The following is a 12,855-nucleotide window of genomic DNA, read 5'->3' on the forward strand; positions in this document are numbered from 1 at the left end:
AGGCCACAGCAAATTCATGAGGAAATAATCAAGAAACAAGCAAGCTTTCTCTTTCTCCAGCTAGTGTTATCTTTTCTGATACACCGTGTGCATTATAGCCTTGCTATGTGTGTATGTGTGTGTGTGTGCATGTATGCGCGTGTTTGCATGCACAGGTGCATGTACACTCACCAAGCACTTTATTAGAAACATTTTTACTTTATTACATTTACTTATTCATGCATTTATCTGGCAATTGTCTGGCAGCAGTGCAATTCATACAGTCATGTAGATATGGGTCAGGAGCTTCAGTTAATGTTCACATCAACCATCAGAATGGGGAAGAAATGTGATTTAAGTAACTTTGTCCGTGGAATGATTGTTGGTGGCACACTGGGTAGTTTGAGTATTTCCGAAACTGCTGATCTCCTGGGATTCTCATGCACACGAGTCTCTAGAGTCTGCAAAAAATGGTTTAAAACAGAATGGCCAGGCTGGATAAAGCTGACAGTAATGCACATAACCACACATTACAGTGGTATGCAGAAGAGCATCTCTGAACACACAATTACATTACATTACAGATGTTATTGTGGCTACACCGGGAAACGAACAACCGTCCTTGCAGGTCCCAGTCATGTACCTTAACCACAATGCTACGGGCCACCCTATGATGCAACGCATCATAACTCTAAGTGGATAGGCTACAGTACAGTAGAAAAATAAGTCTAATAAATACCTAATACATACCTCACTGAGTGTATGTGTGTGTTTTTCCATCTGCATGCGTGTGTGTGCGTTTGTGTGTGTGTCTGTGCGTGCGTGCGTGCATCCCTGATCACTCCCTACTCCCCAGCTAGACCACTCCGGTCTGCCAGCTCTGGTCGCCTTACGGTTCCCTCTCTACGTGCACCTGGCGGTCGAGCTGGACGTTCCGTTCTGGTTCCTCAGTGGTGGAATGACTTGCCTACCACTGTCAGAACAGCAGAATCCCTCCCCCTATTTCGACATAGACTCAAAACCCACCTTTTCAAACTCTACCTTAGTCCTCCCTCCTGATTTCCCCTGCCCCTCCTTTCTGATATCCCTATCCTTGTCTAATCCCCCCCCCCCCCCCCCCAAAAAAAAAAAAAAAAAAAAAATGCACTTATGATGACAACTATGTTTAGAACAGCATTTCATGTGTATTTTGCTAGTTTCTGGATGTGATGCTTTGACTTATGGTAGAACCTATGCACTTGTAAGTCGCTTTGGATTAAAAGCGTCTGCCAAATTACTAAAATGTAAATGTAAATGCGTGTGTGTGTGTGGCGTGCGTGTAGGTGCATGCCAGCCGCCATTGGAGTTTCAGTGAAAGTGCGATTCCTTCTTTTCGGCTATCGTCCTGAGAGTCTTTAACTTCGTACCCGACCCACGTGTCTTACTGTGAAGTGTGTGCAGTGCGGGCTGCTGTTTAAATCCCGACGCAGACCGGGTGTCATTACAAACACATCGACTTCATCTCCTTTCATCCCCATCGCTGGCTGCCTGCAACACTCAGTAGCAACGGGGAGCACAGCCTGTGAACCTGTTGATGAGTGAAAATCCACTTTTTCAGACTTTCACCTTTCATTTCCACAACGTGGAGCCGTCTCATACTGTAGTGGTGTGCGTGCTGTATCATTTTTAGACAAGGCAGCCCCCTTTTCACATCACACAAGCTGAAAGTATACCCCTGGTGTTGAAAGCCTGGTCACTATCCAGATGTGTCTGAGATAAATGTAAATTAAATTGCTTGTATGCTTCTGTACCATTCACATTCACAAATAAAAGTGCCATTTCATGCTCTCGTGATGTTTAAGCACATTTTCTCAGGATGCTATAACATTTTTAAACTTTAAAACCTTTTATATTGAAATTTTTTCACATAATTACATTTGATGTTTTGCTGTATTTGTTCATTCTCCGGGGATGATTATTTCTAATGCTAACACAAGCATTTTTCCAACCGTACCTTTTTGAGAGCAATTTGAAAGGATGGATTCATGAAAAGCATTAACTAATGACCCAAAGGAGAAATATGTATCATCATTAATCACAAAAATGAAAAATATGTTTGCTTTTACATTAAGGATAGTGCTCACATATGAGACATGAATGTTTTCACTAACACTAGAGCTAGAGAATTGTAATGGTTGTGCACTCTTTCTCTGCATCGATGCAATAATTATTTACATGTAGCTAGTTGATATTCCAGGATCAACTAGGATGCTTATTTTATTACAGGTAGGGTTTTTTTTGTGTTGCTAGGTACACATCGTACACATCATGGCACTGTTTAAGGTAGAAGCATTTCATTTATTTAAAATATCAGTTCCTTGAACTATCACCTTATTCCTTCTTAAACAAATCGTAAGACATTGATGCAATAATTATTTGCATGTCGAAACTGGTTGATATTTCAAATGGCAAAAATGTGGAGGCCCATTTTGGATTGGTTAAGAAGGAATAGATACTGTACAAAGGTGGGAGCGCAGTAGCTACAGTACATTAATAAAGGGCGATTTTTCTTTTTTATTTTCAAAAAGCTTGCTGGACACACAGCGGAGGAAGTGTAAAGTAAGGAGCTCTGTGATTGGCTGGGTTTTGTGATGCAATTCATCAGCCCCATTCACACTCTACAATCAGCAGCTCACAGGTGGCTGGAGCAGCTCCTGTGTGTGCCAGCTCTGCTCTGGGTGGGCCCCTTTCACACCGACTGCAGCCACGCCGCACCACTGCCAATAAGCCGGCGTTTCCTCCTGCGACCGGCCCTTTTCATTACATTTCTATACAGTCAAGACATGTCTGGGTTTGCGGATCGAAGCTCGCCACCGTGTGAACATAAGGACAAAAGGTCACAATGCTCTTTCATAAATATGTATTGTGCTCTGTGTGCATGTTAGTATGATGCAGAATTTTTTTATACATTTTGTTTCCCTTATGGTTCCATATGGCCTCGGCAATAAACCATATCGATGATTATCTTGTTTGTTTTTTTTAAGCGTGAAACCTATCATCGCCACCAAGGTGTATCCGCATTGTTTCAGTAGTAAACATTCACATTTCAGAGGCCACGTGAAAAAAAAACTGCTAAATCTGATATTTATTGGGTATTGATTAGAGTACAGCCTCCATTTGATCATGTAATATGTTTTTCTCAATCACATGGATGCTGCCAATATGAATAAATTAAATGAATATGCAAAAATAAAATAAATACATTGAAATAACATTTCAATTTAATTCAAGGTTAAGGGTTTATAACAAATGTTGAATGATTGACAGCCTGTCTGTCTGTCTTGTATCGACACATTTTATTTTGACAGTGACAAACAAGGGGACCTGGGGTCAACCCTATTAAAAAGGACAATGACAAAGGAGTAGCGCGGTTGCAACAATCCAGGAAAGGTTACAGGAAGGAGGGCAGTGTCTTTGGACACACACGCTCCAGTGAATAGTGTGGGAGAATAAAAAGCTCCATTCATGGCATACAGGAATTTTATGCAGATGATTGCTGTGAAAACATCACCTCTTTGCAAGGACAGAGTGACATGTTTTTGAAACCAGTTAGCTCTGAAAGATCATTGTTTGACAACACAAAAACACTGATTTAAGGACATGTTCCTTTTATAGACAGAAAGATTGATGTGTGTTGGTATTACAGGTTATTGTTAAGTTTTATATTTGTTCCTGTTGTATGATTTTACTATGCCAGAGGTTCAGAAACAAAACAAGTTTATGTTGTAAAATGAAAATGTGAAATGCTGTATCAGATTCATAATTCACTTTAAATAAATGGCACATACTTTTTAAACACTACTACCACTACAGCTATTACAAAACAATTACAATACACACCAACAACAGCAACAAAAAATTATACATACATACATACATACATACATACATACGTACATACATGCATACATTCATAGATACATACAAGAATACATGGGTGCAGGTTTCACTTAACAGTTATTATTGTAAAAAAACAACAAAATATGTTTACAATATATTGTAGATTTCTATTGTAGAATGCCAGGCATTGCAAGGTAAATACTCAAACTAAGTACCACAAGATATTGCAATGCGCACACAGTAGAAATTATGACCTATAGTATAAATTGAATTTAGGGCAGCAATACATCTTACCATTTCCCATTACAACAAGTCCCTTTTTCAGTGGTGCAGTCAATGAACTGTTCACTGTTGGTTCTCTCTGTAGTTTATTTTGTTGTTAATGCATACGTTTCAGAGTACATATTTTAATGATATTTTCCTTTTTTAAAGGGCTGCAGTGTACCAGATCATCCTAAAGTCCCCGCTGCCCTAATCTGTACCTATCCTCCACCTCTCGCTTTAACACTGCAGCTGCTCAAAAATCCTGCCAACCTCTCTGAACTTAACAACCGATTTATCTGCTACAAAGCCAGTCTTATTTATATTCTCCTGCATTATGATTTTTAAATATTTGCCTCAGGCAGCGCGAACAACTCCAGAAAAAGAAACCCGGTCGCTATAAACCTCCTGAATAAATAATCAGGTGACAGATTGCCATTACGGCGCAATATTCAAGTTATGCGCTGCTGGAATTTCAGAAGTGTGTGAGTGCCTCTAGCATTCACAGTGTGCTGTCTCTGTGTGCTTGCATCACGCCGTCTTGTGTGTTTCTTCTTATTTATTTCTTTATTTCTTTATTTATTTTTGGATCCGCGTTATCTTATGAAGTGCAGCCTTTTATATATAATGAGATATGATCTACACCGTTTTAAATGCATCCGGTGTCGGCTCACCTGAGACTCATGTATCGATTAAAACTGATTTAGAAATAAAATATATTCTATAAACATACAGCATCCTTATCCATGCTTGTTCCTTTTACAGACTACCAATTATTATTCCTTCCAAATTTACTGTTTTGAGTTCCTTACAATTGTCTACCCGTGCTTGCAGTTAAAGGGGAGCTGTCCTTTACATAAGGACTGTCTGTCATCTTCTGATGTATTTCCCTCATATTGACAAAGCAATACACAGTATTACAATGTCCAGTGTTAATGCTACTCTTACAGAGTAAATACAAGTGGGGAGAAGAGTTGATTTAAGCGTTTTATGTGGACTTTAGGACAGCTTATGCCGATCAACGAGAGGAGTCATTTAGACAACATTTCTTCCCCATTCTGACATTTGGTCTGAAAAACAACTGAACCTCTTGACTACGCCCACATGCTTTTATGCATTTAGCTGCTGCAACATGATTGGCTGATTAAATATTTGCATTAACCAGCTGGTGTACAAGTCTACCTAATAAAGTGTTCACTGAGTGTATATACCGCATAAAAATGTGAGATCGTTATTGATCCTCTTTTCTTCAAATTAGATTTTGAACAGTCTGGGATAATTTGTACTTTTGGTCAAATTTAGGAAAGAAATGTCATTAATGAAAAAAATTACCTGAGACCTGAACCATTGGTAAATCAAAAATAACCTCTCTTGATAAAGAGATGGATCCATATTCATTACAGAAGAAAGAAAAATTCAATTGTTTCTCATTTGTATTAAATTGTTTTGGGCTGTGATATATTGGCCTCTGCCTGTTTGTGAGGCACTCATTTTACATTTTTCCAGACTGATGGATGTAGCGCCGTTGTCCGTGATGTCTGTAACACAAAGAAACGCAACACCGGCCTCAGACCCAACGGTGTACTCACCAATTGCTCCCAAAACTAAACTAAACAACAACAAATCACAGTGATATACATCAATGCAGTGCTACAGTATATGACCCCATAAAATTGTGCCTTTTATTTAAAAGTTTTGAAGAAAGCTAATTACAATTTTCTTCAAAGAAATAACATCTTATTAGTATTTTGTGCTAATTGAGAACTCGGTGCACAATATGCACTGGAGCTGTTCAAAGAAAAACACTGCCATGAAAAAATTTGGCGTGGTCTGAGCCGGGGAAATGCTGAGTCAGCAGAAAATAGCCAATTTGCATTTTTGTCTCATTCAATTTTTATTTTGCCGCACGGAGCCAGAAATAAAATGCATCCCGATGTGGCTTTATCAATATAATGCAAATTAGCAGTGTGCTACTTTTGTTAAAATGAACTGTTAGTTTTTGAATCTCTGTGTAAACAGCAGTTGATGCCATTGTACCAGCCATTGTTTTATTGTAACAGCTTGATCCTACTTGCTGTGTAAATCTACCTTTGTAGAATGGGCGAAGCTAAGAACACATGAAATACCAGCAGCATGAATAGCCGCACAGCCATAGCATCCAGTCGCTTTAGTACATATTGTTTTCCTATAATCTGTATGCAATACAATTTTGACCTCTGCACTCAAGTACACTTACAACATCTCGCAAAGTGTGTTTCTTGGCTCCCGTGCAGCCGCTATCTGAGACGAAGCGTGAGCCCCCCCCCCCCCTCCTCATGACGATGTGAAAACAGATTGAACCGTTTTGCATTTACATAAAGGGCACTCCTCTTTCACCTGAGGCTGCTCTCTCCATGTGCTCTGCCTTTCCGAAGCTACGTTAGCACACCTGGCCTGGAACACCGGCAGCCACGCAGTCCTCCTCTATACGTTCAGAAGACCGGAGGCCGAGTTTCTCTTTGACTTGGAAAAGACGCCATACGGATCTGTGACCCTTTTTTCAAGGAATAGGGGAAAAAAAAAAATCGTGTTTCTTGTTCTTTGGTTGTGATAGGAGAACTTGACAAATGCTGTGAAGAGCAACTGGCCCTGGGAACTCAATTACAAGTCGTAGTTAAGGAAAACATTTTGCTTGAATCCCGGCTAATGCTATGAGGCCTTATGCGGCATTCACGTGGATCACGGCGGGCGGTAGATGGCAGAACAGCGCTTTTGGGCCAGTATGGGGGCGGCACGGCAGCACATGAAACGCGCCATGTTGCTATAATGATGATGTTGCTCAGTAATCATCCTTTAACCACCTGAGACCCAGAAGATAAATAAAATATATATATTACATCTTTTTTGACAGAATACAAGTGTCTTGGAGGGCGAAAACATGTTGCAGTCAAAAGATTTTATTTAATTTTTAGTGAATATCCCTTATGTTAAGAGAAATACTGACTGGAACTCAGGGAAGCCAAAAATGAATGACACTGTTGGAGGACCCAGGATCTCAGGATGAGAATACAGGCAGTTTTCAACATGGATAAGAAAGGGGGATTGTGTTTGGTATAACTCTTTATTGGGTAAAGATAAGAATGGTGCAGTGGGTAGCACTGCTTCCTCGCAGCAAGGAGGTCCTGGGTTCGAATACTGGTCGGCCGGGGCCTGGAGTTTGCATGTTGTTGTGTGAGTTTCCTCCGGCTACTCCAGTTACCCGTGTCATGTGGGTTTCCTCCAGGTACTCCAGTTTCCTCCCACAGTCCAAAGACATGCAGGTTATGTTGATTGGAGAGTCTAAATTGCCCATAGGTATGAGTGTGTGAGTCAATGGTGTGTGTGCCCTGTGATGGACTGGCGACCTGTCCAGGGTGTATTCCTGCCTTTCACCCAATGTATGCTGGAATAGACTCCAGCCCCCCTGCGACCCTGTTCAGGATAAGCGGGTTAAGATAATGGATGGATGGATGGTAGTTTTCAATGTCCATTTTGTGTTGTTGATTGTACTGTGTCTCAACTGGTTTGTAATTACGTTGAATATAAAGGTAAAAAGTTAAATACTTACTGCTGTAGCCATCGACTGAGTTCCTTGCTGTCCTAACCTTGAGCCCAAAACCTCTTTCTTCACTACCTCAGTAGTTTGTGTACTAATTAATGAGGAGCAGGGTTTATCTGTGGAGAGGATGTTTACTGTGCTGTTCCTGCTGTGCTACAATGTGCAAATCCCTTCGATAAGACTGGAAACACTCACACAACATGAGGGGGGGATTGGCTTGGTAATGCAAGCCTTAATCAAAATAATGGCTTAAAAGAACAGAAACAGAGGAAAAAATAGCTCTTTGTTTGTTCTTTGAACATTTACCAAAAGAAAAACACCTTTCCGATGTTCAGAAAACAGAAAAACACTGACTGGAACATTATGTATATCAGAAACCATGCCAATTATCATGCCATTAGTCTCATTTTGTACGGTAACATTATCGTACTTGCAGGGGGCGACATTGGCTCAGGTGGTACCAGCAGTCGGAGGGTTGGTGGTTCGATCCCGCCCTGGGTGTGGTGAAGTGCCCCTGTGCAAGACTCCTAACCCCAAAATGCTCCTGACATGGCAGCCAATCACTGTTAGTGTGTGTGAATGAGAAGCATCAATTGTACAGCGCTTTGAATAAAGGCGCTATATAAATGCCAGCCATTTGCATTATACAGCATTTGTTATATGGGTATATGTCCTTGGAGTCTAGTTTCCATTTGTGAAAATCAAGAATATATCAATGTTAATGACTGGCACCCCTGGTAAAATCAAGCCTTGACCAGCTACCAGCTTGACCTGTTTTTTTTTTTTCAGCAGGGCTGTCCAAATGGTATGCTGAAACATGACAATTAGCACAGTGAATGTATTCAATATGCAGTGGTAGCTCATCTCTGAACTTCATGAGATGGGTAAGAAGTGGAGATAAAAGACAGGTGTTAATCTTGGTACTGTTTGTTCCTGAAAGAGCTTAAGCTTCAGCTGAGTGTAACTGACTGAATAATAATTCAGCAGAAAATGCTTAGCAATCACTCCAACGGATAATATGGGGTTTCCCCATTGTACTGTGTGTTTTAAGTTTGTTATTAATTACCTATAGTGGCAGGAGAATTCACATGCCTTTCTGCATTTCTCATTACTTATGCAATACATGCAGCTTACTGACGGCAGGTTGATTGCAGACTTTTCAGTTATTGATGCGAGATGCACACAAAGATGAATGATTGATGCGCGGTTGCATATTTCCTCCCTGCTGAATGTAGTAAAAATGTGGGGGAAAACGCGTGATTTATCACGCATTTATCGCACGGCACTCTCGCATTCCACGAACGCCGCCTTCCCCGATCCCCGGGAGTTTCCTCGGGTGCGGGACAGCCTGCAGACTGGGCTCATTTTTCGCCTGCAGTCAGCGAAGCTCGTGCAGTGTACAGGTCCTCTCTTCGTCGCCCACCTTTGAAAACATTTCAAAGATAATTTCAATTAACTCCTGAGATACCCTGGGTTATTTGGGTCCTTCCTTTCGAGTAAATACTGTACGTAGGCGTTCAGTTTTTTCCTCAATAGGCCTTGGTTCACTATAGTACGTCCGGCAGCGTCCGACTGAGTTACCGGAATGGCAATAAAAGCCCAGGACCTAAACCCACAGCTGTAGTGAAAGGAGGAGAAGAATGAAGGCCCATTACTCATCTTGGTAAAAGAATAAGAGAAAGGGTTTAAGGATAAAATACTGCACAGCTCCACAGATATGTCTCCTATGGCCTCCGTACAGTACCTGTGCATGCCGAACCGATTGTAGCGAATGACATTTTAAGTGACATGTTCCTGTAGTTTCTGCTTTTCCGTGCATACTCTTGGTCTCACAAAGGATCATCATCCATCTTTTTTGAACTGCTTCAGTGCAGGGACCGCTGCCTCCGGTTATCTCTCCAGATATCGCTGGCACATTTGTAAAAAGGTTAGTTTTTATAGGGAACAAAGGGGCGAGTTTAGGTTGGGTCCACGGCGGAGAGGGGTTTGGCGGATGGGAGTTTTCAGTCACCGCACACGCTCCTCAGGCTGCGAGCATTTCCTTCTCTCTCCTCTCTCCCCTCTCTCCGTGATTGGTGGAAAGGAACACACTCAGACGAGGCACGCCATGACTGCACACGCAGAGTTCCCTCAGAGCCTGTCTCTCCCTCTTCAGACCGGCGGGAGGGTCGGTGAACTTACCTTAGCCGGAGTAAAATAAACGATTGCCTGAGAGGGAGTTTGGGTCAACTAATCAACCCTCTGATAATGCACATACACCGGAGTAGAGAGGGAGATTCATTGCCCGGTGTCGGCGGATAATAACAGATGCTCCGAGAGGCCACACTCTTTAATTTCTTGCCCAGCTATCGGTGCCTTTATTCCCAGGAGAGGAGGTCAACAGCGCCCATCTCCCGGCTCCGGCTCTCCATTCTCCGCAATTAGGTCTGCGGAAGGTGGCGGAGGTCAGGATCTGATTGGACCCTCGGACCGGCAGCTGAAAAGCAGGCCTTGTTGAAGATCCGGCCCCCTCGGACAAGGAAGAGAAGAAAAATCAGACTTGCGGTAATGCTCCTGGGGCTTGCTCTTATCAAGTCATCTATAATGGTTATGATATCTTGGGTCTCAGATCTGTGTCAATTACCGGTGGGGAATTTTCCCCAGACCAGATTGGTGTGGAGCGTGAAGAGTACTCACTATTGTTTCCCCGCCCGTGGGGGTGTAGCGTCACTCAGCTCTGTATAGTATGAATCACGGAGCATTCGAAGTTCACCGTCTCTCAACCTCCGTGCTAAAAATCCCAGTTGCGGAAGACCCGCAACTGTTGAAATGTGCTTCCTCCGTAGAGCAGGCCTATTTTTGGATTAGCGTCAGGATAATTATTTATGCGTGTGTGTTTCTTTCCCCCTGTTGCATACATTTGCTTACAGAGCAAATGTGCTGTGTAACCATGCTAGGTGGCTGCCGATGATAAACTGCTCTATTTCTTGCAATAATACAGAGTGATAATGTGTTTTTCACTCTTTGAACATGGATGTGGATTTTTGTAAGAGGATATTGTATTCCACTGCAACTCGGTGCACTATTCTTCTAAACTAACCTGGCTATTGACAAGGCAAAATTGCTTGTGTTTCTTATGGGTTTGGTTGATTGCAATAAGAATATGACAAATAATAAATAAATATTTTCATATTTTACGCTGAAAAAATAGTCTTTGCAGCTTATTCTGACAGTATACATGACCTGAGCCTTGACTTGGCCTCTTTGAGCCTCTGTAAATGGATACGCAAACATGATGAAACTTCTGTTTCCATTAAGGCCTGATCTGATTGGCCACAATGAAAATAAACCTCCACAACATCCAGAAGTAATTTATTCCTCTTAATTCGGCCTCCTTTACAGCTGTGCCCCCACTGCCTACAGCTTGGAGTTATGAATTTAGTGAACCTGAGCTGGAACGTGCTTTAATTCGACAGCGCACTGCATTACTGCATGTGTTTGACTTTGAAGATAGGGCCTGAGCTTTTTAGGCAACACAGAACATCTCAGCTTTACAGCAGCCGTTATTGAACATCCATACATGTGAGTCAGTGGAAAATGTAATGACTAGTTTATACTGTCGCTCGACTGAAATTGCAATGTTCATGAACACTCTAACATCACCCGACATTGACTACGGTCGTTATTTCATTTAAAATATATTTAATTTATGATGTCGCTGCAACCAGCCTATAAACCAGCCTTAGCACATCAAATAACCATACTGTAATCAGAGTGATTAGAAACTGATGATTCTCACATGGTTCTACAGTATCATAACCATCTTCTAGGTGACTGGCTGAGCTTTGCAAGAAGCACCGGGTTAACTACAAAATGAGAGGTGGTTGCTATGCTGTATACGCATACAGTATCATCTGCTAATAGAAACAAGATGTCGGGGGGGGGGGGGGAAACCAACCTCTGGAAGGGCGTGATAAGCCTAACATTTATAATCCGCCCTCTCAGGCCCTTCTCCCAGTACAGAGGTAAACACACCACCTACCGCTCCATACGTCCCGTGACTTAATGCCTCGTACATCTGAAAATAGGCCATAATGGAATGTGCCACTCACGGAGTGAGACGCCCCGTCTCCCTAAAGGAGAACGCTGACACTGCAGAACTGATAAAGCCTCCCTTCCCTCCGTCCTGACACTCAACATTCCCTCGCAATTGTTCCCACGATGGCCCACATTGTTCACGCTGGCTCTCTCCCCCCCGGCCAGCCCCCGCACAACTCCCGCTCACAGGTGCCGCCCCAGGGCTCCCCCAGGCCTCTTGGAGAAGGACACACTTTCCTCATTCAACAGGGGGGGGGGGGCTGGCGGTCCGATTACCCTCCCGCCGTGAGGATAGCGTCAGGGCCTGGAGGTGTGGAGCGGTGCAGTCACCCGCCCCGGCCCTGAGCGCAGAGCTAGCGCACGGCTAGCGCACCCCACCACTTCCCGCAGAGCATCGTTACAAGAGCCTAATTACTTTTTAATATTAGGCAGTTTTTGGTAAGGGCTAAAGGAATGGGCGCTTGCGGATAGCGGGGAAATGAGTTTTGTATAAATACGTGTATATTTTTAGGATTGCTATTAGTCGTGTTTGTTTAGCAGTGCGGTGCTAGCGCAGGTCCTTCCTGCTGTAGACTCTCGCTGAGCGCTGACTGCAGTATGAAAGAGGAGCAGTGTGAGGAAGCTGGCAGTCAGTTCGCCCGCTCCCTCATTTACATGCATAAGAGATAATGTGTTTTGCAATTAGTGGGAAGATTGAGGGGGAAAAAAGGAAAGGAAAATCAGCCTGAATATTTACGACCTGGCGTACAAAACGGACCTCCCTGCAAGTACTGCGGATGAGGAATGTTGATTCAGGACAAAGGTGCGTCCTTTTCCCCTTCGCCAGATCGTGTCAGGGTTTTTTTTAAACATTTTTTTTATTGAACTTGGACATTTTTTAAATGTGGCTTGAAAGGCACCCAGCCTTGCTCTATGGGAGAACACACTGAGAAGAACCCAGCCTTACCCTATGGGAGAACGCACTGAGAAGCACCCAGCCATGCTCTATGGGAGAATGCATTGAGAAGCACCCAGTCTTGCTCTATGGGAGAACACACTGAGAAGCACCCAGTCTTGCTCTATGGGAGAATGCATCGAGAAGC

This window comes from Conger conger, chromosome 3 (genome assembly GCF_963514075.1).
Source record: "Conger conger chromosome 3, fConCon1.1, whole genome shotgun sequence".
NCBI classification, from domain to species: domain Eukaryota; kingdom Metazoa; phylum Chordata; class Actinopteri; order Anguilliformes; family Congridae; genus Conger; species Conger conger.